Source organism: Mauremys mutica, chromosome 18 (genome assembly GCF_020497125.1).
Source record: "Mauremys mutica isolate MM-2020 ecotype Southern chromosome 18, ASM2049712v1, whole genome shotgun sequence".
NCBI classification, from domain to species: Eukaryota; Metazoa; Chordata; order Testudines; family Geoemydidae; genus Mauremys; species Mauremys mutica.
The window spans coordinates 26,620,027-26,645,889 of record NC_059089.1 but is presented as its reverse complement, the minus strand read 5'-3'; the positions used below and the strand labels follow the sequence as shown (position 1 = coordinate 26,645,889).

General features: G+C 44.6%; 1 pseudogene; it reads right to left on the bottom strand.

Moving 5' to 3' along the window:
- The window catches only part of LOC123352668, a 49,793-nt pseudogene that overhangs the window by 12,438 nt on the left and 11,492 nt on the right, over window positions 1-25,863 (bottom strand).

Genomic DNA, 25,863 nt, shown 5'->3' with positions numbered 1-25,863 from the left:
GCCGCGCGACTAGCGGACCCTCACCAGTCAAGCCAGCGGGAGGTCTGCTGCTCCCGGGGCTCCGGGGCGTCTCCCGCGCATGACTGCTTGGGGTGGCCGAATATGTAGAGCCGGCCCTGCACAAGAGAGTCTGGAGCTGGAGCGAGTTTTTTCAGAATCCCCAAGTTACCTGGCTTCCTTCAATTTCTTATCCTGCCCAAGTAGCAGCTAAAGCATGAGACTGTACCTGATACATTTCTCTCATTGAGACAAGCCTCTCCTCAATTTTTTCTAGATTCCACAGAGTGCAGATTCCCAATTTTGTGTTGGTGACTCAGATGCACACTGTTGTGGGTTCTCCATTCATAGCTGGTAGGTCATACCTAGGAAACCATGCACTGTTTTATCATTTGGAAGTGTGACTATTGTCCTACTGTTAATCTAAGCCCAGTAGCCCCAGCAGTGACTGTAGTTAGATAGGTGGAGAAGGAGAGGTTGCAGGTGTTAACATTTCTCCCCAATGAGCAAGCTGAACTTTCCACCACATGCCATGGTAACTAGATGCATTCTTAAATTCCCAAGAAAGCTTACAGCAAGTACATGCAAACTCTTGTTAAAGACATACCCCTCAAATACATTCACCAGCCATCCAGAGTAGTGCAGGAGAGGCCCTGCTGGGATGTGGAGCCTGTCCCAGACCCCTGTTACTACTCTGCTATTTTCTCCTAAAACAGCTTTAGTCGTGTTCTCTGAGCCACCCACTTCCCCAGTAGCCAAGTTTGCTCCCACTTAAGCCATTATAAAATCATAGTGGAAGTTTCAGGACAATAGTTAACCAATTCTGGTTCAGACATTTGTCCACAGTTACCACACCCCCTTTTCCATTTTGCGCCCCACAAGACTGGTGTGGTGAAGGGTCCTCGGTTCCATCCACACTGGTGGAGTTGAACAAGTTGGAGTTTCTTAAAGAAGCAAACAGGGCTACCTGCTGAAGATCATGTGCTTGTTTAAGCTCTTGCTAAGGACACTGACTTCTTGCAGCATTACAGAAAGCTGGAGGGCTGTCCAGTGAGCTTGTTCTAGAAATTGAAACAATTCCAGTATGTTTAAATCCTCCGCAAACTAAACTAAAACAAAAAAAACACACCACACACCACTTACTCTCAGCAGACACAATCTTCCTTTCCTGCTCTTTGGTGACATGCGTTTGCTGTAGCAGCTCCATCTCCTCAGCCAGCTTCTCTTTTTCCTGCTCAAGGAGGTCCAGGAACTTGCTGCATTTTTGCTGGGTATCCTGAGTCTTCAAGAGACATGAGCCACAATTCTTTCAGCACACCACTACCAGCTAAGGACACCTGGGCTCTCCATCCCCAGACTCTTCCCTGGGGTCATAACTCCTTGAAACACTAATCCCCAGCTCCTGTGCCTGACCAGCCATTCCATCTTAATGCTTGTAGTCACGTGTTAACCATTTAAAGAACATGGCTCTTATTCATCGGGTGCAGAAGTGTGCTAGACTTCTCACAGACAAGTCTAAGCCCAAAGCGTTTAATCTAAATGACACACAAGATAAGGTAGCATCCCCAGGAGGGGAATCCAAGGACAAATGTAGTTAGAGACAGAATTATGTAGTTGCCCACATTTAGCATCTAGTACATCCTGATGACATGCACAATTTTAGGGTGGGCTATTCAGAAGTGCTCTGCATTGCCCAGACTGTATTCCCAATGAAATCAGGTTACTGCTGAGTTCAACAGGAGTAGACTTAAGCCAACACTGAATGCTTTGAAAGCCATTTAATCATCATTTATTTTCTAGCAGTGCTGCAGAAGGGAGGTTTTAGGAATAGGTCTTTATGCTCCAAACTAAGGGATGGTTTGAACGGTGCAGAGGGATCTGTGAGTGGAGACAAAAGGGGTATCCAGGCAGGAATCACTGCTAATGGAGAGGATGAGGCAGGAGAATGCTAAAAGGAGAAGAAGAAGAAAAGTCGGATGACGTGTTATGTAGTTTTCTCTCACTGCAAGTTCATTCCATAGCACCAGCTGACATTGTCAAGTCAAGTCCGCCAACAGTTGTGTATGGGAAAGGAAGCACTAGTGACATTTGGTTCATAGTTTTTGGTTAAAGCAAAGCCATTGGCCCTGCAGTAGCAGAATCTGCGACACCTCCAAGGACAGTCACACACTGAAACATTCTCTCTTATATAAACTACTTCAGAGCTTGTTCTTCTGCACCATGGCACGAAGCACCTTTTACTTACTGACCTGAGCGAGGGCAGGCAAGTGCCCAAGAAGCTCGTCAGCCGCCTTCCTTCTACTCAGGAGTTTCTTGCTTGTTTCATCTTCCTGAGGCAGGCAGAAGTGTGAATTAAAGCCATCCCCCCCCGAGACAGTTACCAGCTCCCACTAAAATATCTGCCAGGGGCTCAGTAGTGAGTTCGCCAACCCCCTGGAAGCTTGAAAGCAAAGTCTCAGGAATGGGCATTTCCTCTCCACCACATGGGCTATTGCGGTGCTGCTCATGCAGGATGTACAGTGTGTAGCCCACGTACCTGCAAGGCTGCTTTTGAATTACTGCCTTGCTTCCTTCCCAAATCCACCTAGAGAACAGAAGGTTGGAATTTTAACTTCCTGCTATAAGGTGAGGGTGGAAGGGAATCGCTTGTTACACGATTTCAGGTGGATCAGAAATCTGAAGACAGATTTTCCTCGAGTTCAGAGGTGCTTAGATCAGGCACATTTAATTCGGAGCCTCCTATCCTTTGATAAATGTAGGCTGAGGAAAATGCTATTCCTGAGACGCACTAGCTTAGAGCATGACCATTAATATAATGGGCAGTTTCTCACTGATGCAGTTTGAATGGCTGAAGAGTGGGGAGGGGGGTTTCTTGCTGTTGCTTTGAAATGGGGAGAGGCACCCTAAGAAACTTACCAGCTGTTCTTCCAGCTGTTTGATGCGATCCTCCTAAAGCCTCCTTTGAGCCCATAGCTTCTGCTGAGCCAGCTCCTTGGCCATCTGTAGCACTTCCATCATTTCCTTCTGTGCCTGCCGTCTGGCTTCCTCTACCTCCATTTCAATTCTGGAAGCAGAAGAAGAGCAAAAGCAGAAGTGGCCACAGCCTGGGCTACCTTACTGCTTCCTTGGGTTGGGTCCCATTCCTTGGAATGGGACTTTCCATGAACTGTTACAGATGGCCCCAAACTCTGCCCATGAGCAGAGCTACATGCAAAGGGAACCCAGAAAGACACCAGTTTTGCAGAGGGATCAGCGGGTTTGCTTCAGAACACCAGGGACATGGAAGTCCCTTCTCATAGGATCTAGTCAAATCCAATGAAAATAAGAGGGGGAAAAATAACACCCTACAACATCCACCATGTAGTAGGATTTGGTGCATCACTTGGCATGAACATGCTCTGAAATGCATGCTCTTATGTTCCCTCTACTGGCTCCTTCTGTGTCACTGTTAAGTATTTTACACTGATACATTATTAGAAGTTTAAAATGATTTTATGGGTGTTTATGTCTAAAAACTAAGTATTTTGAAACTGAAGAAAGTCTAATGGAAAACTCAAAGTTAGCAGTTTCAGTACGAGCTGTTCAATCAAATTAGAAAAGATGCAGGGAGAAAAGACCTGTCGAGTCCTCACCCATCCCTGCCCAGTATACCTCCAGGCTCACCAACATTCTTGCCACTCATTTCAGAAGGATCAAAAACAGACTATTAGGATTGGGGGTGTGGCAGGGAATCAGGGTTTCTGTCTATTCCCAATGAGGATTGAGTTTGAGATGGGTACTTGACAGCATGATGGCCCAGTCAGCTATGCTCCCTTTGAGATCAGAATCTTTTCTGATTCTCACATGCATTCAAGCTTCCACGTACTCAGTCTGACGTGGGCAGGCACACTACATTTATACTAATCCTGCTACAGAAGAAGAGGAAGTGCAAGCAGACAAGCAGAGAGTTTCTAATTGAGTCTGATGCAACATTGCCATGTTGAAATATTGATTTCGCCCTCCACATGTAGCCATGAGCGAGTAGCACTGTCTGAGGCAGTCTAGGAGCTACAGTCAAGGCAGAACCAGCCCTAATGAACACTAGTTATTTCAGGTTGTATTTTTGAAACAAGTCTATAGCGCTTGTGAAAGGTGCCAGATTAGAGTAGTCTAGTCATTTAGCTATTTTATGCTACCCCTCCCCCAGCCACACCTGCCCACCCCCTACCAATTGTGGGACGTTTCCCTTATTCCCCCTACCCAGACTAACATGCCAGCCTAATTAGCAGAGTCCACTGGAGAACAACATGATCATTCTTGTGCAGTGTTCTATGAAGTCCACATTATCCCTTAATTATACAGGAAATGGAGAATCCTCAGCACATGAAGCCGTTAAAACAGAACTGGAAGTGCTCAAATTGCTCACAAAATGCTTTAACCCTAGAACACATGGGGCATTTTCCAAGGCTGCCAGACAAGTGAATACACAGAACAAGCTACCTAGGTCTGCAGTTTCCAGAGTTCCTAGGGCTGCAGATCAAATACTTTTGCTCAAAGCAGATATTAGGGAAGGTCACAGAACACATCCAGTTATCTCTGCTTCTGAGCTTCAACTAGCTCATTTTTAGCAAATTCAAAGTCCCTCAGCCCATCAGCTCCCCCTGCTGGCATCAAAGAGGCATGGCGCCCATTCTTGACCTCCATTGGGTGATTGAATCTGAAGTAGTGGTTCCCACCAAGAATCACTCTGTCCCCCTAACAAGGATAAATAGTAGAGTCACAAGGTATCAAAGCAGTGATCTGAAAGAGGAGCACCATCCCCTCACACAAAAAGCCATCTCATTTCAGTTTATCCAGTAAGTGAGTTATTAACTTCACACACTGAAGTTATGCCTTAAATATCACTACACAGGGTATCCTCACATCTTAGAGTTAACGTCACAGGAGACATTCCCAGGCCCAGCCCCCATGGCCCAGAACAAGCCTGTTTAAGGGAACCACTCCTCTAACCAGATAGCTTTATAGTGTAATTTAGCCTCAAAATGTGCCAGAGTTCACTATTAACCAGTTATTGATGTTAAGAGTGTTTCCCCCTGTTTAATAAGATTGCCCTTGAAAAGGGCTTGAGTGAACCTCAGGGTCATGGAGGTGGTATTACAGTAGAGATTCACACACAGCCAGGTAGTCACTGGCAAAGTGGGTTTGTCCCACACACAACCCCCTTTAGATACCATGGAGGTATTGCTAAGAACTCTCTTTTCAAGGCTTGTAAAGATCAGGAATAAGGGACAACAGCAGCAGCTATGGTTTTTAATACTTTGAAGAGTCATTCTGCAGTTTAGCTCCCCATCTATCTCATACACAAAATCATGCACAAAATCATGGGGAATGGGATGTTAGCCACTGACTGTACATAGGAACATAAAAACAGCCATACTGGGTCAGACCAACGGTCCATCTAGCCCAGTATCTTGTCTCTGACTGTGGCTGGTACCAGATGCTTCAAAGAGAACAGATCAATTTTAAGTGATCCATCCCATTGTCCAGTTTTAGTTTCTGGCAACTGGGGACTTGGAGACACCAGGAGGATGGGGTTGCATCACTGACCATCTTGGCTACTAGCCATTGATGGATTTATCCTCTGTGAGCTTATCTAGTTCTTTTTGAACCCAGTTATACTTTTGGCCTTCTCAACATCTCATGGCAATGAATTCCACACATTGTATGAAGAAATACTTTTTTTGTTTTAAACCTGCTATTAGTTTCATCAGGTGAACCCTGGTTCTTGTGTTATGTGAAGAGGTAAAACTTCCCCATTCACTTTCTCCACACGATTCATGATTTTAATAGACCTCTAGCATACCCCCCCTTAGTTGTCTCTTTTCTAAGTTGACCAGTCCCAGTCTTATTAATCTCTTTATACGGCAGCTGTTCCATACCCCATATCATTTTCATTGCCCTTCTCTTCTGTACCTTTTCAAATTCTAATATACATCTTTTTCCAAGATGAGGCAACCAGAACTGTACACAATATTCAAGGTGTGAGTGTACCATGGATTTACACATTAGAATTATATATTCTGTTTTTAATCATCTATCCCTTTCCTAACAGTTCCTATCATAGTTAGTTCTTTTGACTGCCACTGCACATGGAACAAGAGTTTTCAGTGAACAGTGCACGATGACTCCAAGTGTTAACAGCTAATTTAGACCCCGTCATTTTGTATGTATACTTGGGATTATGTTTTCCAACATGCATTACTTTGCATTTATCAACACTGAACAGTAGACTAGGATCCCTACATGCTGTAGAGTGACTGCCTCAACTAGGAAGTTTCCATTCACAAAGGTCCTGGCATCTGGGATAGGACTTAAGGTGACCACTCCTTGCACATTGGTGATGACACTAGGAGGAAAGAAGAGGAAAAAAAACCCAGCAGAGTTAGGCCTAACTTCCACTAGACACAGAGTGCAGCTTTTTGCAGAGTAAGATCATAGAATATTAGGGTTGGAAGAGACCTCAGGAGGTCATCTAGTCCAACCCACTGCTCAAAGCAGGACCAACACCAACTAAAACATCATCATGAGTCCTTCAGCATTACACAACAGATAAGCTTGTGAGAAATTGCACTAGTCTTGGAGAGGATACAATAAGGCTACTGTTATGGTTCCTCTTGGGGTTAGCTTTGAAATAAGATGACAGAAGTGGACATATTTAGAGGTTAAGGTCAGATTTGACAAAGCCCTGGCTGGGATGAGTTAGTTGGGAATTGGTCCTGCTTTGAGCAGGGGGTTGGACTAGATGACCTCCTGAGATCCCTTCCAACCCTGATATTCTATGATTTTGGATCCCAAAGGGTGAAGTGCAGCTCTATTCTGAAAAGAGACTGCAAATGGCACCATGGCATTCCCTGATCATGGTCTCAGTCCCTCCATCAAATGTTTACAAGTAAAGAGACTTTTTTTCTACATGTCAGCCCTGCAAACTCAGCCTGAGACCACAGCATCAAGCAGGCATCTTTCACCCTCAGTAATAAGGGTTCTGCAGGCTAAACTCAGCCATTAGGGTTTTATAGCTATCACCCTACTTCAAATTGTGCTCTGAGGCAGTGGGTGGCTATAACTGGAGCTCCACAGGCCATTCTGATGCCCAGGTCAGAGAATCCATCTCTTTCACAGCTGTGATGGCTTTGCCAGGCCAGCTGGAGAATAAAGCAATAGTAACTGACATCACCAGCTAGGTCTGACTACCCACAAGGAGCAGGACCTGCTGAGTAAGAAGCAGTTTAAAAGTCATTTTTCAGACTAGAACCCAGCTATAGGCTGATATGTACATCTGCCACCAGCATGGACAGCTCCCCTAGCTCAAGCAGAGCAGCATGTGACTGAGAAGCTAGCAACTTTTGGGAAGAAAGTCCATGTTCAGGAGTTCAGCAGGTTAGCCTCTGGCTAGAAGGCCTGCTTGGAGCTCAGGCAGATCTCCCCTGTGGGAGGTTTTAAAATGGTGTTGATTTTAAGAGGACTTACCAGTGGGCCACTGAAATGAGTGCGTCTGTCAGCTGGATGTCATGCTCAGAGTCTGGATGAAGACTCCCAACTCTGGTTTCTCCCTCTTTGAGGATATAGAGAAGCATCTCCGAGAGCTGTGGATCTTCATTTAGATTTACCAGGTTTGGCAGATGGTTGTCAACTTTAAAGCACACTCCTGCTTTCTATGAGGCGGCAGCAGACAGAGCAGGGTTTTAGTCATGAGTGGCTCGTGGCTTATGGCTAACAGATGAGAACCTAGCCCTCCCTGCTCACAGTTAGGGGATTTTGTATTTAAAAGGAGGCCTCAGAAACTGAACTCCTGTCCTGACCTTCAGACAGTCACACTACTGGGCATTAACTTTAGCAGACAGAGATGTCAAAGCTGGATTGGCCACTAGAGGACACCCGTGTTCTCAAATACAATAGAAGTACACTGAAAATTTAAAGCTGTATATTGTGCTCTGGTACATACAGATACTCAGTGGAATAGCAGCCTCTGTTGTAAGCTGGAAAGAGTGTTATGGCAACAAGTTGCCTCACCTACTTTTGTGCAATCAGTTTCTCCAGTTAGAACTCTTACTGGAAAGGGATTTTGTAATAGATGAGTTCTATCACAGAACCCACCTTCCCACTCAGACCGGCCAGTTTGATCCTGTACAGAGGATAGCAAGTTTAATATTCCCCCTCCACCCTCTCTTGCTGGTAGTTTTTCAGGACCGATGGGACTCGCTTTGCTTCCTATAGTGTGAGTTACACACTAGGATCTTTTCCTGCTGCTGCAACCTGACTGACATCACCGGTATCAGTCTTATCCACACATTTAGAGAGGTCACCAGCCTCTGCTGCTTAGGAGTGCATCCCCTCACTCTGGCTGTGTAGGATATATGCTTCACTCTCCATACCTGCAGTTCTTGCTCCTCTTCCATCTTGTGTTGTTCTGCTAAAGCCAGCTTCGCCTGCCAGGACCTAGAACAAGTCTTCATCCTTACCATGATATCAATTCTACAGTTTCATCACTAACATTACACACACACACACACACTTTCGTATACTAGTGATTGGCAACATTAGTGAACAGGAAACCAAAAATCCAGGCCTTAGTCCTAGATGAGTTACTGTGATTGACCACAGCCCAACGATATAAGCATTGCAACACTAGAAAAATGGAGTGTTTAAGTTGTAAAAGATCAGAACAGTAAGCACACTAGAACATTTAACTGAGAAGACCCACATGGCCCATCAAAACCTTGTTCCCTACATGGAGGGGGAAAGAGATTTCTTACTTCTGTGATTCTGCCAGTTCTCTTTCCCGTTCAGCAAGTTGTTCTTTCAGATACTGGATTTCTTGGAGACTAGCTTCATATTTCAGCACATCAATCCCTTGACTGCACTGCTGGGCAGCTCTCAGCTTCTCAATCTCAGCTTTCAGCTCTTAAGGAGATGGAAAACACCTCTTTAAACTAGTTACATTACTAGTTACATTGGATTCAAACAGCCCAAGCCTTCCCCTTTCAGAAGTGACAACTTTGGCAGTATGGGCCTCCATGGGAAACATCCCTAGGAAAGAAGGAGATCTCAGTCTGGGAAAACTTATTTGATTAAGTTTTTGCCTTGACTTGTTCTTGACTATATCCATCTGTGGACATCTAGATATGATAGTGACAGAATTATTTGAATAATTCTGATAAAGGTTTTTTGCCTGCAGCTTGTTAGCAGTTTATTGGGAACGTGAGAGGTTTGAAAGTCGAGCAGTTTTGGAGAGAAGAGAATCACATAGTACTTTTATTCTCCTACTCTGGAGGATCTCTCTACCTGGTTCCAGTCCCAACACAAATTCACCATGGGACATTCTACAGTAGTTGCTGGCTAGCTACAGGAGCATTCTGCCAGTGAATGTGTTCGCTGGAGTAGTCACAGCACGTACACTAGGGGCACAGGCACAACTGCAGCAAACATTGGTTTTGGACAATGTGTGTCACCTTTGGCCACCTGGTGCACTTGGTCAATGTGTACAATACCCTAGTATAGGAGATTTCTCAGGCAAATATTAAATAGAAGGAAAAAAAAGCAAAAAAAAAGCAGCTAGCCACAGTATTAGTCTTGGCTTCATACAGCAGAGGTACAAGATAGCTACTCTCACCTTCAGGAAATATTTCCTTTGGGTCCCTCTAACTGACTGCCCTGTTGTGTCAGTGTAATTTGCCTCCCTTCATTCAGTACCGTTGTAGGCATCAATCCCAGACCCACAGGCTGCTAAGAGACGCTTCTCAGCGCCATACCTCTGATCAGCACTGCATTGGAATCCTCATTGACGCAGGCCACATTAACGATGCTGCGAGCTTGACTGGTGTAGTGCAGCGTGCTCAAGGTTTCCTCGACATGTGCAGCGGTTGGGCTGATGATGGCTATCATGGCTGTCTTAGAGTTACCACCCAGGCTCTCCTTCAAAAGCCTCAAAGCAGATTTAGGAGACAAATTACCAGAGTGACCACAAGTCATTGGGGAAATGGCAACAAGATGCAGTTTGCAAATGCACCCATCCTCTAGCCCACCCTTGATTAAAGGGACAGCGTCATGTGGAACACTAGTTCCTGCAATAGCCTCTAGAGTTAAGGCTTTACAAAGCCTAGAAGTTTCGCATTAACTTTTGTACCTCATTTACATTGACCAGAAAAGTCCACTTCTGCTTCTGGCTCCCATGTGAGAATATAATGGGGGAGGTACAAGATTCACTAGTCAGAGAAGACACTTTTGCTAGTTTATAAAGACTTTGTTAAACCAGAACTATGCAAAAACATCCCTTTAACATTAGGCCCATCAATCTACAAGGTTGTTAGGCACCCAGACACTACAGTATTGGGCAGATTATAAAATATCCACTATATTTTAGTATCTTGTTTCATTCTATTTTATTAAAGGTCAAGCTTCTAATACAATCTGTGCCAAAAGTCTCAGTTAGCATGCAAAGCTTTAAGGAGCAATATCAAGAGACCAGCTGGACTAAGGCTTTGATGAAGAATCCCTTACTATTTTTTCCAAAATCTGAATTTGCAGTCCAGCTCTAAAAGCTCCACCAGTCGTCCCGTAGGACAACTCTGTTTCAGTTACGAAACCATGGTGTTTAACAAGCATGCCCAGAATTGGATTTTAATGGGAGAGCTATGTGAAGGTGCCAATAGTTTCCTTGCCATACCAAGTTAAGACAGAGTCTCTGTAAGGGATGAAGCACTCTCTCTTGAATTGGGACATTTCAGATAGTGCAGAGATCACCTTCCCGAGGGTGAGCAGGGACTTGTTGATACTAGCACCTTCCTGGAAAGATATATTACCAAATTTACAAAGGTAACCGCAACAGCCAGGATTTTGATACAGAAGCTTACTGAATTAACTTAGTTTCTCCCTTTCAGATCCCAGCTATGGCATCCTGTCATTATATGGTTACAAAAAATGAGAACTGGATCCAAAGACTTGTTTCTCTCAATAGCTTCCAGATTCAGTTTGCAAATCAGAAGCAATTTTACATGCTACCACCAGCTGGCTTCTCACATCAGCCCTAGTCAAATTCAACAATTGGAACCAAGCTGCCAGCTAAATTCACAATGCATGTGGCAGCACAGAATCCAGCTCAGTCATCCAAAACTGCATTAGCTCTGCCGGATTACCTGTAGCAGGAGACTTCATTTGTCAGTAGAGTACACAGATATGGCACAGAGGAAACATACTATATATGGAGTAAGGTGTGCCAGTTTGATACGGTTACTTTTCTCAACATGGTATCCCACAGAGATCCAGATATTTCAAAGGGTATCCATGTTCTCAGAGTTAAAATAATCCAGCTTGCTTAAGTGTGGGGTTTTCCTTGGAGGCTCGCATTTTGGCATTCATTCACCATCATGCTTTAGAGACACCTACTTGGCTGAGAAAAGTCAGTTAAAAATTCTAATCAATAGCCGGATGCCAGGACTGGGGATTTTCAGATCAAGGAGAGACTAACATCAATACTTTGCACTTCTACAGCACTTTTCAGACAAGAATTGGTTATCAGATAGGGACTCTGATAAGTAGAGGATCAAGGTCACACTTAATTGGCTTTCCTCTTGGAGACACAGAACCCAGATCTCCCAGTTCTAAGTCTAATGGTTCCTCCAAGGTCGCTACTACTCCCTCTCAGTTTCATAGACATGCCAACTCCGTGGAAGATTTTGCATTTGGATTTAGACAGTTTCCCCTCCTCTCCCACCCCACAGTAAGCAGCATCACCCAACCTGTGTTCTCAGCCCACTGGTTTGTGCCAGATTGCAGCGCTCACTTCCTGAGAGGTCCACCAAATTCATGTGGCTCACCACCATGTGGTCATGTGCTTCTCCCTCCAGGTGTTCTTTCTGCAAGGCCACACAAGAGATTAGATTTTGTTGCGTCTGAACACAGTGTATGAACATTCAGCATCTTCCCTGCCTCCGGCCTTCAAATCCCAGTGGACAGGGCTACGTCATCCCACGGCTAGGCGGGGATGCACACTGGTCCGGTCACTTTAATTGCTCCAAATCTTACCACACAGGCATGAAAGCCAAGCACAGGAAGACTCAAGAGGCAGTTTGAGAACAATCCCAGACCTATCCCGAGTCACCAGACTGGAGGGAATGGAGTCACTTGCCTTAGTCTGAGCCACAACCAGTTTGAACACAGAGTGAGAGCCGGAGCTTCTCTCATTCATGCTAGTGGCTGCTGCGGCTTGCTGCTTGTTTCCAAGTTCCAGCCAGGTCTAGAATAGAAGCAACAATTAGTTTCCACATTGATCCCGCTCACATTCCCTCCCTGGCTACTCTCCACCATGCTCAATGGCCTGGACCCCTGTCTGAGGATTGCTGTTGACACTTTGCTCCACAGACACAGTGGAGCAGGAAAGGGTAAAGCTAGTCTGTGCAGGAAACAGCTTTTCCAGGAGCCAGTCCCATAGTGTCCAATGAACTCCCCCAGAAGCTAAGGGCCATTACTATCCTCCCCGACCCCCATTCTGCTTTCAACAGAAGGGTGCACTTGTGTCCTGTCTCTCTCCAGACATTAAAACAAGTCACCACACTGCATACAGTCCTACCATTAGGGATAAGACAAGAGAAAGAATGAGCCACGAGACAGATGTTAGTCACTTTGCACACGATGGGAAGGCACTCAGACACTGCAGCAAACAGGGAGACGCAAGCTCCTGTACAGAACAGAACACCAGCTCCAAGGAATGAGACTGCATTCTGAGCTATTGCGTGATGCTTTGCTGTTTAAGACTTGCCTGGCCATAGCAGCTTACCAAGAGACTGCAGGTGTTGCTGATACAGGCTCCTGCCAGGACATATGAACTGTTAGTTCTGAAGTGCCCCTCCAGGATAGTGGGCTTGCTGCCCCTTTTAGTCTAGGAAGCAGTTCAAGATAACACTCAATTGCTCTGGTGGGTATGGGACAAGGGGAGCCACTTATTTCTCTGCCTTATCAAATACCCATTACAAACTCCAGGCTACCACATGTTAACAGCAAATCTGGAGAGCAGCTGCAGCAGATAAGGACAGTCAGTCCCTAAGCTGTGGTCTGTCTCTGCTCACCCGGGATTTTCCCCTCCTCCCCTTCCCCCACCCCACCCGAATTCTGGATTCGGCCAGCTCCTAATGTGCCCTGCAAATCTGAGCTGTTTTGCATGGCAGTGCCATACGCAGTTTTGAAGAGAAGGGCTCAGACTTCAAAATCAACAGAAAGCAGATTTTTTTTTTAATCAGCTTGACTATTCCTATAGAAGCAGTATTCTCTCCCCCCCCGACCCTCCCAACATTCTCAGCCTGACTGGAAAAAGGAGCAATTTTGTTCCATTTAGCAGAGGATGTCATTCTCAGCATGGAGCAGGTTAATTGATTTCCATGGTCAGTTAAGAGAATTAATCAGATGAACTGTGGAAACAACCAAGGAGGAGGGAAACAATAGATGCATGGCTTAGACATTTTTTTCCTTAAAGGCTTTGAAGATAGTTGACCTGGAAACACAACTCATTAGTGAATCTTGTTCTTCCGAAAAGAAGTCTAAGAGCTTATTTGCAAGCACCGTTGATGGGATAAATGGACAGTGAATCTATGGCATTGCTTACACTGATGCTGCCTTGACAGAACATTTATAGGTATAGCCAGCAGCTGAGCTGGTAGGGCTCGCTTTCTCTTGGATGTTAGATAGGAACAACTGGAGGACCTCAGCTCTTTGGGCCAACATAACAAATGCCCATCTCCAGCACACAAGAGATAACTTGGTGGACATTAGAACATAAGCACTGGGATTGGAAGGAGAGACAAGTGTAGACCAGACAACTCAAAAATCAAGAGCAGAAGTAGAGACAGATGAGATCAAGCGTGCCCATTTCATTAGGCCTTGAGTATACCATAAAAATTCAGATTATGAGACATAATATCTTTAACTGGACCAACTTGGTCCACCCTTGTGTGTCTAATATCCTGGGCCCAACATAGCTACAACACTGCATACAGATTAGGAGAATGAGCTAGAGAGACAGGAACCCTCTACATTTGCAGAGGAGAATGTTATGTGCATTGCTATACAAATTTAATGGGGAAGGTTCATCCAATCAAACAACTGCACTGAAGTTGCTGAAAGAGGGTACAAGTTACTGTTATGGAATGAAAGAGCCAGAAAGGCATGCCACATGAAATGTTCCAGAAGCCCGGAAAGAGAGGCCAGACAAAGCTGCAAGACATGGACAGCTAATGGTATCATCCATAGGAGAGCCAGGAGAAGAGGTTCACTCTTTAGGGATTGTAGAGAAAAAACAGAAGCGGAAAAAGTATGCATCAGACCACAGGAGATGAACAAGAACATTAAATGGGAATATTTACACTTGCCCACAGGGAAAGGACATTTGCTGAAATGTCAGGAGCCAAAATTATCCAGCAAGTTAGATCCATCAGCAGGCGTTTGGCAGATTCTCTAGGAGAGAGCAAGTGCCAAGATTTGCACTTTCAATTCCCTGTTTGATAACTACGAGCAGGGCCTGGAATGCTTTCAGCACCCAGAGTACCTCACCATGCGAGAAGGGACTGCAGGAGTGAGTGGACACTGAAAACGGTGTCACCACACATCTTGTAGGATACTATGCAGTGCCATGCTTCCTGTGCAAATCTGTCAGCAGGAAGAACCACCAAGCCCCGAGAGCACAAACACTGCCAGGCTAGATTACAGCAGCAATGCTGCAGCTACTTCCAAATTTAATCGTTTCTTGTTCCCCTAAGAGCTGCCACAGTTGTTACTGAAAGATAAGCAACAACTAAAAGATTAAATATTGATGCTACCCAAGATTCAGGTACAGTAGAATCTTCAGTAAGTTAATGCCACTGACATGCTCCACAGCTTTTCAAACTGATAGGTAGGCAGACAGGTTTGGCCATAGTTTCAGTTTTACTGAAATCCCCTTTTGCATACAGATCTTTTCCCTTGGGAAAGGGCTTGTGCAGGTGAACTGAATGACTGAGCAATAGAACATCAGAGCATTTTTACATTTAGTAGCCTGGTACCTTAAACCTTCATTTTACTTGGCACTCTTTTCCCAGAGGCAGCTATGGGAGTTGGCAGCTTCACCAGGTTACCAGAGAAAACCCAGCAATACAATAGATGAACAGATGGCCTAGATTGTGTTTAAACACACACACAAGCCAGTCACTGGCAGGAGATCTGACTTGAGACAGAGCCACCCAGGTACCCAGTGCTTCAGACCCGGGAGCTGTCCCTCTTTACCTAGTTCATCCTCATTGCAAAGCAGAGAGCATTGTGGGAAAGCAGTTGAGTTTTGTTGTACATGGATGTCTGTTCACACTGTACTGAAGGACCAAGCTCAGTCTCACATCCCAAGTCAATATTTGTATAGCATTTGGCAGTATAAAGTAAGATTTCTAGCCATTCCAGTCTGATTAGATTTATTCAGTGGCTTTAGGAAGTACTGCATGACCACAACCTCCTTTTTAGAGGTGCAACCCCAAAGTTTTGCCTACATATGCTGATCTGCCCCTCTCCTCCCTGCCCCCTGAGGAAAACGGTTCCCATACCACTCAAAGGTAGCCTGGTCCAGTGGACAGGACACTAGACAGTCTGGAGATGTAGGTTCTATTCACAAGTCTGCCACACAGCCTTGAGCCAATCAGTTCACTTGGTGCTCGGTTGTCTCTCTCCACACACACCCTCTCCCAAAAAATAATAGTAATCACTGAGCTGCTTTGTAGTAGTTCAGTTGTAAGCTCTCCAAGGCAGGCACTGTCTTATGTCTGTACAGCACCTACTATAACGGGGACTTGATCTTGGGTATTGCCATTAGGCAAATAATGCCCATCCCCCATGTATTTCCCCAACCTGAAATATAACTAAGCTCTTAGTATTTTGCATTTCCGTACAGCATTCCTTCCATACAAGGTGCTGTACAGCACGGTGGGATCTCCAGTAGGACACAGCCCCTTACAAGTAAAAGGCAGCTGGCACCGAGTCCACTGCACAATAATGGGAGGAGGAAAAGGTGTCTGGCTAAGGACAGCAGGCAAACTCCTGGCATATTTGATGTCCATACACAACAGGATGGACACTTATTTCCAGCCATAAAGGTGATTGGAGAGAAGCAGAAATAGCTAGTTTAGATGCCAATGAGCCACTATCAGGAATAAAGATGCAGGGAAGAAGACAGCAGTAGATGGAGCTAGTGATGCATTAACAGAGCTTTGAGCTAAGGCAGACTTACCTGCACATCTGCAAAAGAGCCAACCACATACCTGGGAGGATAGGGAAGAGGCACTATATTACTAGAAGGTAAAATAATAATTGTAGGACATCTGCTTCGTTGTCGAGGACCATGAGGGAAATAAAGCTGTTGTCCCCTCTAGCTAGAGCCTGCTGTTTCTTTTTCCCCAGACTCCCAACCACCAACTGCTCCACGATTTGGATGCCAATCCAATTTTGACACATCTAATTCACCCCAGAGACTGTTTATTTTAACTTTATCAAGAGAAGAGAAAAACAACTGTGTTAGACTAAAAAGAGAGCATCTGGCAGCATGATGTTCTCCTTTCCCTACCAGGTACCAGTATGGGCCGGGGAATTAGCTGAATGAGTCGAGAGAGCAATACACACCACGTGTTGAAGTGCAGGCTCATGGAGCCCCACAACATGGTCACCCTGATCTGGAAACATGGAGGCATAGCGTGCAGAGAGACCAGCTCCAAGTAGGCAGCCCTCCCTCTTGAGCCAGACAGCTGGGACACATGAGGGACCTGCAATATTTTCTGTATTAGAGATTTTAAGAAGCCAGTTCTAGGCTGTCTGGATACAGTTAGTCTGAACACTGCACAATTTGTGTGCCATGAGGTTGCATTCTCTGTTTTGTGCGAGTCACATACTCCTGTAATAGCAGGATCCGCAATAGTTCTGAAGAGACTTCTTGCAGTATGAGAAACAATTGTTTACTGATTAAATCAGAGAACATGGGTCCAGACCTCGAGTTCTAGTCTCAAGGGTACCACCAATTTGTTGCAGGGTTTTGGTCAAATCACACCACCCATATGCCTCAGTTTTGCTATCTGTAATGAAAGAATTTTTTCTTGTAGGGCTAATTCTTAACTATAATCTCACAGTGCTTTGAAAACATGAAGCACAATGCAAGTGCTACATATTTATCTGTTTTACTTGGAAAGAAACTTTCCAGTTAATTCTAAGAGGAGATCCATAGCAGCAGAATCAATAAGATGCTTCATGTTGATCGGAGTGCAATGCAGCTACATGGCACACACAGCACTGAGCTGAGCGAACCCCGGTTTTCATGTGGGGCTGGAGAGATTAGAATAGTTTATACTAGTCCCTTGACATTAATGCAGCCTCCGCTTAAACCTTGGGGAGTTGTCAAGTGCGATCCTTCCCGTTTGAATACATCAGTATCAAGGAGTTTGGTCTCATGTGCAGATACTTGTCTGGAGTCCCTATAATTAGGCCCATCTTTGTGTCCAGAAGCTCTAAGCCTTTGGGCTAAGAGATATAATTTAGTGGACAGTCTGCTGTTAATACCAAGTGTCAGTTTTCCAGGATGGCTTAGCTGAAAGGCACTTGTTAAGCCATTACATACATTGCTTTTCGCTTGGAACAATGAAGGTTCTCTCCACCAGGACACTCCGCTAGTGGTAACACTATGCAGGATACCTGGTGCCCTGAAGGCTTTATAAGCTTGAGCCTACTACCTAAGAAGCTCTTTGGAGAGGCTTCTCTGCTGTGCACCCCAGAGTTATCCCAGGTTATGGGAACATCTCCTCATGCACCCCATCTCTATCGATTCCCCAGTGGGAGAGCAAAGCATCCTTCTATATCCTACAGGACACAACTGAACTGCTCACTGGTCCAACCACGAAGGGGAAGAGTTTTGGAGGTCGTTTAGAGCTGGAGTAGATAGAGGCTACCGCACAAATAAGGCCTCATCAGGATAAGGGGTCATCTGCACTTCTGCTCAGACTTCAGCTCTGAGTAGCAGCAGTCACAGAAGCTCAGATCCAACACCAGTTCCAGGCTGGAAACAAGCCTGTGGGGGCAGGTCTGCATCCAAGTTTCCAGACGCCTTCCCATCACCAAGAGGAAAGCCTGAATGAGTTTAGATTCAGGAAGATTCTCATTTTAGACAGTTTAGAGGAAAGTTAAACAGTAAGGGACAAACTGTTGTTATACCTGCGAGCCACTCATTGACTTCAGTGCAGAAGTTTCTAGGTATGCCTACACTGGAAAAAAACCCACACCCCCAACCTCCGCCACACACTCACGGCAACAAGTCTCACAGCCTTGGCTAACTGACTTAGGATAGTAGTGTAGACATTCCAGCTCTGGCCAGAGCCTGGGCTCAGAAACCAAGCAAGAGGGGCAGGTCTCAGAGCCTGGGCTCCAGTCCAAGCAGGAACGTTAACACGGATATTTTTAGCCCCATAGGGTGAGCTGAAGTCTTAACCCGGAGGCCAAGACTCACTGCCATGGGGCATTTTTGTAGTGTAGAAGTAGAGTCAGTCTTCATTTTTACAACTGAGCATGCAATAAACTTGGAGTTTGTTGCCTAAACAGAAGCATATCTTTAAAAGTAAGACAATCGTATCAGATACATTCTGGAGGCAGGAGGATGGTGACTACGTGCTGTTTCACTATCTAAAAAGAAAAAATTAACAGACCATACTTACGTAGAAAGGCCAGTTACATAAGGACCAAGGATTGGATGTTCTTGTACTTTCAGCTATATTGGAGGGGAGAGGGGGGAGAGGAGAGAGAGATTGAGTATATTAAGGTTACTTCTTTAACACAAGCAATAGCAGGGCACGAAAGGTGGACACCTTGGGAATTTAGATGCATCATGCTAGAAAATGCCATGCAAAGATTGAAGGAGAGATCTTAATAGTCTTGCCTTCTCCCACACTGGATTCTCTCTCCAGCAATGAAGCCTGTAGTCTCTGCTCTGACTACAATGGACTCTTCCAGCTTCTCACCCCATCCCCATATTAACTGTCCCAGGTGGGGCCTCTGCTTCAGCATGCAGTAGTAAGACCACCATCAGGATCCAGGGAGTGATTCTCCCATGCAGGTGCTTGAGTACCACCATTCACAACCCTTTGAACTCCCAAGCATGTTTCTCCACCCCCCACCCCCGATTAAGGGCCACACTGATAACTTCTGCTGCAATGAGAAGAATGCCAGGCATCTGGCAAGAAGTGACACTCATCCCAAGCTGAATTTTAGTGATTGCTCAGATAGGTGAGCCCCAGGAAGGTCTTCCTCCTGGACTCTCACTAGTCTAGGAAACGGGAACAACTGAGACAGATGGAACCAACAAGCTACAGGCATGGTCTCTGGCAGGGTCTTGCCAAGTGGCCCACAGTTACTATCAGCTCATCAAAACATGGATACACTTTGCTACTAAACCAGTCACCCTCAACTAGCAGGACAGGCTTGTTATTTGGGACCATTGCCGCTACCACCGCCCTTGCCCAGCAGTTAACGGTGGTACTCTGGGACACCTCCAGGAGGCACGGGACAGGTGGAAGAGGATAAACGTTTAAGCCACCTTGTGCCTTCAGGATTCTGGAAGATTGGTGGCTGAAATAGCCTCTAGTATAACTTAGGGAGCACAGAATGTTGTTGTATGCCATGGCAGCTCTACCTCATGCTGGGCCTGCCCCAACCTGGTCCTGCCCCAGATTCTCCATAGCCCAGAGAACTATGGCCCCACCTCACACTGTCAATGCTGAGCTTTGAGGGAACCTGTGTAGGACAGCCTATGGCTGCCTGATGCAGTGCTCACAGCAGGGGGATTCTCCCTTGGCTGGCTAAGGGAGAATTCCTCCCTAGAGCTCTAGGGCAAAGCTTGCCCAATATGGCCCAGGCCACATACAATCAATGAAGTTACATCAGGGAAGAATCAAGCCCCCAGTTTTGTAGCAAGGAGGGGCATACAGCTGGGGTTCAATACTGCAAGTAAAGATGTAACATTTTCCAAACTCACAGCTTTCTTCTTGGTGTTAGCATCTTTGGATGATGTTAAGAGATCATGTATCCGCTCATTGTATACCTCAGAGTAACTCAGCTCAATGTGATGTTTCACCTGTTGGAATAAGGGAGAAGAATGCACTTGCAAGCACTGGGATGGGCAATGGGAAGGATTAAAAAATCCTTTTTAGCCTTCAGACACAGGGCATTCTGAATGGAGCAGCTCATTTTATGTAGTTGGACATCTCAAAGTTACATTATGTGGGTTGCCAGGCCCCAATACCATATATCCCAGTGCACAGTTACAGTGTTAACTAAGCTTAAAACTTACCATTGTCACTAGTGCAGATGCAAACGCGATCTTCAATTCAGCTAATAGGAAGAACTATTACAGATAAGATAAACCTTCACAACAGTAATAGTATAGACCTACCTACAATATACCTGAAACATGGCCTATTAGAAACAGTCTTTTTTTATGGAAGGATTAAAAATGGCATAAGGCACAAAACACTGTTTTTGGATGAAGACAAAATACATCAAAGCCTCAGCAGGGAGAAGCTGATATTAAAAACAGAACAGTTTTATAGGAGTGATAGCATTTCATCCAGATTAATGGAGAGAGGCGCAATCCCATAAGGTGCCCTGGCCAATTTTTGGACAGCTCTAATGGAGAGACTGGGGAATTTACTACTACAAAATATTAAGCAAAAATGTTACCTCCTCTTGTTGAGTCAGATTTACTTTCCAGAATATTTCCTTGCAAAATCGTGGAATTATGCCCACTTCATCAGCATAGCCTGTCATTCTGTTGAAGAGGAGACCCATGTTTAGTTGTGCTGAAAACCCTAGTTAGAAGAGGACACTCAATTTTGCTCTAGTCCGGGGTAGGAAACCTATGGCACGCGTGCCGAAGGCAGCACGTGAGCTGATTTTCAGTGGCAACTGATTTTCAGTGGTCCTGGCAACTGGTCCGGGGGGCTCTGCATTTTAATTGAATTTTAAATGAAGCTTCTTAAACATTTTAAAAACCTTATTTACTTTGCATACAACAATAGTTTAGTTATATATTATAGACTTATAGAAAGAGACCTTCTAAAAACGTTAAAATGTATTACTGGCACGCAAAACCTTAAATTAGAGTGAATAAATGATGATTCGGCACACCACTTCTGAAAGGTTGCCAACTCCTGCTCTAGTCCTTAATATGACAAAATGATTTCATCTGGCCAAGTCACAGATGAGAAAAAGCCATCGTGTTTCACTTTGAGACAGGAAACAGATGCAATATACTTATTAAATTCCATTCTGACTGTCCTCACTATTCTATAGGCTAAAGAGTTGTTAGACAATCTAGTTTAGAAATATTATTTATGACAGTTACTATCTTTTGTTTTTGAAGTGAAATCATAAATTAATCTCTTGTATTCTAAAACAGTTTTTGACTCTTTGGTTGAGTTATAGGAGTTTCACCACTTGAGGTTTTGAAAATTAAACTTTTCTAGAGAAGGATTACTTAGTGGCAGTTTCTGATCAAGTGGCTGGATTTAGTCTGTTGCCTCAAATAAGCCTCAGATGGCTGGAGATAGCAGTTACAACATTTATAGTAGAGTTCTTATGTGTAAGATTTCCCAGATCCAGTTTGTCCATTGAGCATTGGCCTGCTAAACCCAGGGTTGTGAGTTCAGTCCTTGAGGGGGCCACTTAGGAATCTGGGGCAAAAATTGGTCCTGCTAGTGAAGGCAGGGAGCTGGACTCGATGACCTTTCAAGGTCCCTTCCAGTTCTAGGAGATTGGTATATCTCCAATTATTAAAAAAAAAATAAGCAAGTATTGTAACCTTCAAAGACTTTGTCTAGGAGTGGCTGGGCCAACAGACCCAAAACAATAGTCATACGAGAAAGTCAGCTGCCTGTTTGTGTGAGGATGATGTATCAGTATTTCCTTTCCAGAAAGGGACACAACACATTTTGTTCCAACTTGCTGTTCTCTGTGAAGTCAGAAAAAGAAAAAATTTATTTTAGAGACAATTAGTTTGAGTGGCCACAGTTGGAACCCAACTGCTTGTTTGAGTCTGCTGTATTTTAAATGCAATAATCAATGCTAAACTCTGCATCTCTTAACAGTGCAACAAATTGTGTTTGGTCAGGTGACGTGCCCACCCTGCTCCTAGCACAGCATGCCTACACTGGCTATGGTTCCAGTGTACCACCTTCTCAGGCTTTGCCTTTACTGACATGTGAGAATTAATATTCTGAACCCAAACTTTATCTTGGGCTTGGCTGTACCTGGGCTATGACTCTGCTCCTGCCTCCAGCTCTCTCTCTCTGCCTCAGTAGAATACTCAAACAGTTTCATACTCTTGAGTTGGAGCTAGTAGGACCCACCTAGTTTGGTATCAAGTTGAGTCAGAAAGCTGTAGGCAGGATCCTATAACTTCTATGTGCCTTTACTCAGTACACACAGACAGCACACCAACTGGTCTAGTTCAAGTATACAGCACAAGGAATAGAATCCAGGCTGCACCTCTTGTTGCTGGCCTCCAGAGAGGTCATCAGAAAAAGTGTTAAGTCTGATTCAAAAACAGAGGACCACTGCTACCCAGGCTTGCCTATCAGGTGTTGGATACACATTTTAAATATTCAACTGCCTCCTCAAAATGTAGAGGCATTTGAAATCTAAGCCAGATTCTGAAATTGTAAAAAAATAAGTGACTCTGTGCCAATGGGCTGAACCAAAATCCCAGGCATTCAAAATTCAGATCTGGAATAAGCTACTTGAGCCCACTGGCATTTAAAGAATATGGTAAGACTGAGTTTAATGTTTATGACTCAGTAGTTGTAGATTAAAACAAAATAAACTGAGAGATGGAAATTGTAAAGATACCAAGAGAAGATGATGGAAGGAGGAAGAGGATTAGCAGCACATCTGTAGTCCGATCATACTGGCTTCTATAGGAGCTGCTGATGAGCACAGCCGAGCCAATAACTAGGCCCTTGTTTATTGAGAATCTGAGGTGGTTTCAAGTTTACTGCTCAGTTTTTATCTGGGGAGCTGAACCAATAGCAGGACACTGGATGTTCATACTAGAGGCAGGCTGGGGAAGGAGATGGGGCAAGGGCAAAGGAAAGGGCAATTCTAGCTGTATGCTGGAACTCAGTATATGACTCTTTGCTCTCATGACTTAGATCATTGCACTGTTAGAAAGTTACCTTTGGGTCAGTGGCCTGACCCTGACAGCCACACTGATGGCACTGTTCTCTCCAGAAGAGCCTCCTTTGGAAGAGGTCCTCCACTGTTCTTTCACATGGCCACGGCTCCCCCTGTTTTCACAGCAGAGATCCATGGTTGAAGAACCATCAGACATTGGCCTCACATTGCCAGAAGGTTGAATCACTTGGCTTTCACTGAATGTCTCCGACAACTCTTTCAGGTTCTCATCATGGCCATCCATAGATGAGTAGCTGGTATCCCTAACAGGAGTTCCATAAGGGTGTACAGGGCTTTGTACATTTGCAGTATTCTTAATAGCTTCCTTTCTAGGGACATCAGATCCTTTTGAAGACTTTGCAGTTTTGCTGCCTAATGTTTCGGTTATCTGGTCACTGTTGAGAGGAGAGGGACCAAAGTATTTGACAGAGAGGGGTAACCTGCTCTTTGCCACCTCGGGCCTATTTTCCAAAATAGGCATCTGGCCAGGAGAGCGCCTGAGATGTTTGCTGGTCTCTGGTTTTGTCATCAGAGGAGGATTATCAGACATACTAGTTTGGAAGCTGCACCTCTTTGAAACAGGCACTTTAATAGAAACAGTTTTCTCCTGTTCACTTTGTTCTGTCCCATCTACAAGTACTTTCCTTTTCAGCAGCGGAAACAGAGACTGTGTGACAGCTTTGCTCATCCATTCCATTCTTGGTTGCACATTTTCATCTAAAAAATGTGTTGATGCTCCATCATTCTTTTCAAGAGAAATAGGAGAGAGATTAGAGACATGCAAGCTTCATTCAGACAACTGAGATATTGCATTCATTCTTGGGCTGTCTGAGATTTGAGTACTGTTCAGCAGGAGTCTGCAAGATGTTTGGCAAGCTTCTGGTGTAAAAGGCATTGTATCTTCAGGATTCAAACCAAAGTTGCTCATTTCAGCATTTGTAACTACTCAGATACTGTTGTGTCCTGGAGATTGAGCAGCTAGGGTAGAATGAAGTTTCACTGAGGAAAGAACCTGGGGTAGGCTTCCTTTAGACTTCAGTTGAGAAGAAGCTGCTGCACTGCTCATTTTTCCAATTCTGTTCTGCAAGAGGAAGAGAGTCATAGCATATCAGAAAGCCATCAGTAACCCTGGCAACTCCGTATGATACCCAGACACTTTTTTTTTTAAAGTTACTTGTAGGTTTGACAAAGACTACTGAGTAGGGGCAAAAGAGCAGTTTTTGCTTTACAGTTCAGAACCTGAGATGGCAGCTATATGCTGGCAAACAAGGCGTCTTCTATTAATCACACACACAAAATACTGTTTCAGGAGGTGCAGAATTTTAAAAAAGTTCTCCCTCCCCACCACTAACAGACGTGTGTTGGCAAGCCCTAGAGCGCCAAGTATTAACAAGCACTTCAGTGAGTTTTGAAGTCTCAAATTCTTATTGGTGTCAATGACAGTTAGGTGCCTAGGCAGTTTTGAAAATCTCTACAGGCCCATTCTCCACACAGTTCTTTCTTGAAGCCTACGGAGTTTCATTCCTTTTATCAATCAGTGGGCTGGAAGAGTAGATAGACCGGAGGATTCATTATAGTTCATATGGACCAGCCTTCACTACCTCACGTCATGCAGACACCATTTGTAACTGCATCTTTGCTCACCCAAGAATGTGGCCTGCAGACCGTTGTCCAGATAACACACTCATCTCCTAGGGCAATATTTATAATAAGGGTCTCTCTTGTAATACACTCCACAAAATGCAGTGAATGAGCCTGTCAGCTAACTAATCTTTCAAAAACTCACAAGAGGCATTACTGAATCCAGGCTCTTTTCCTCAAAGAAAGAAAGAAAGAAGAGTACGGTAGTGCCAGAACAAAGCTTCTAAAAGCAGCATTCTGACTCATATCTGTGTAAGATTTTAGAAGCACAGACAGGCTGAAATACTGAAGTCTGTTGGTCTTCTGGCCATTCTGCTAAGATGCTTTCTTAATTCCAGGCTTTTGAGGCATGAAAAGATGAACTAAGAGGTGAGATTTGTGCATTGAGGGATAAGATCTATGGCTGAAATGGATTTCCCCTTCCTCTTTCCTGGTTTGGGGTGGGGGGGGGGGAGGAAGAAGATGATTTATTTTTGTTTGTACTAGTAGGGTTGCATTTTCAATATGGCAAAAGCCATACTGAGCCACTATAGGAACTTTTTTTGTACTGATCTAACTCAAGTATGATTTTTAGTAGTATCAGTCACCCAAAGCCCTCAAGATGTTTTACAAGGGCCGTTAGTTGTGTCCCATAACCCTAAAGTGAGACAAAATTGCATGACTCATTTAAAATATGGGGAAACCAAGGCAGAGAAAGGTAACAAGACACTCTAAGGGAACACACAGACACTAGCAAAATCTTGACTATAATCTAGATTCTATATTTCCTGATCTAGCAGAAGAGGCAAACTAAGTTTTTTCACAAGTCTCTTCCCACCCCCCCACTAGTTTAGGTCATGCAGATATTTCCTATAGTTTCAGATTAGAACAATGCCAGCATTTGTATCCCCTAGGGTTCAAGTGTGCCTCTAGCTTCATAACATGGACTAATGCATTCCTCTTTGCTTCCTCTCTCTGGTCCCTCTGTCACCTTTAATAGAT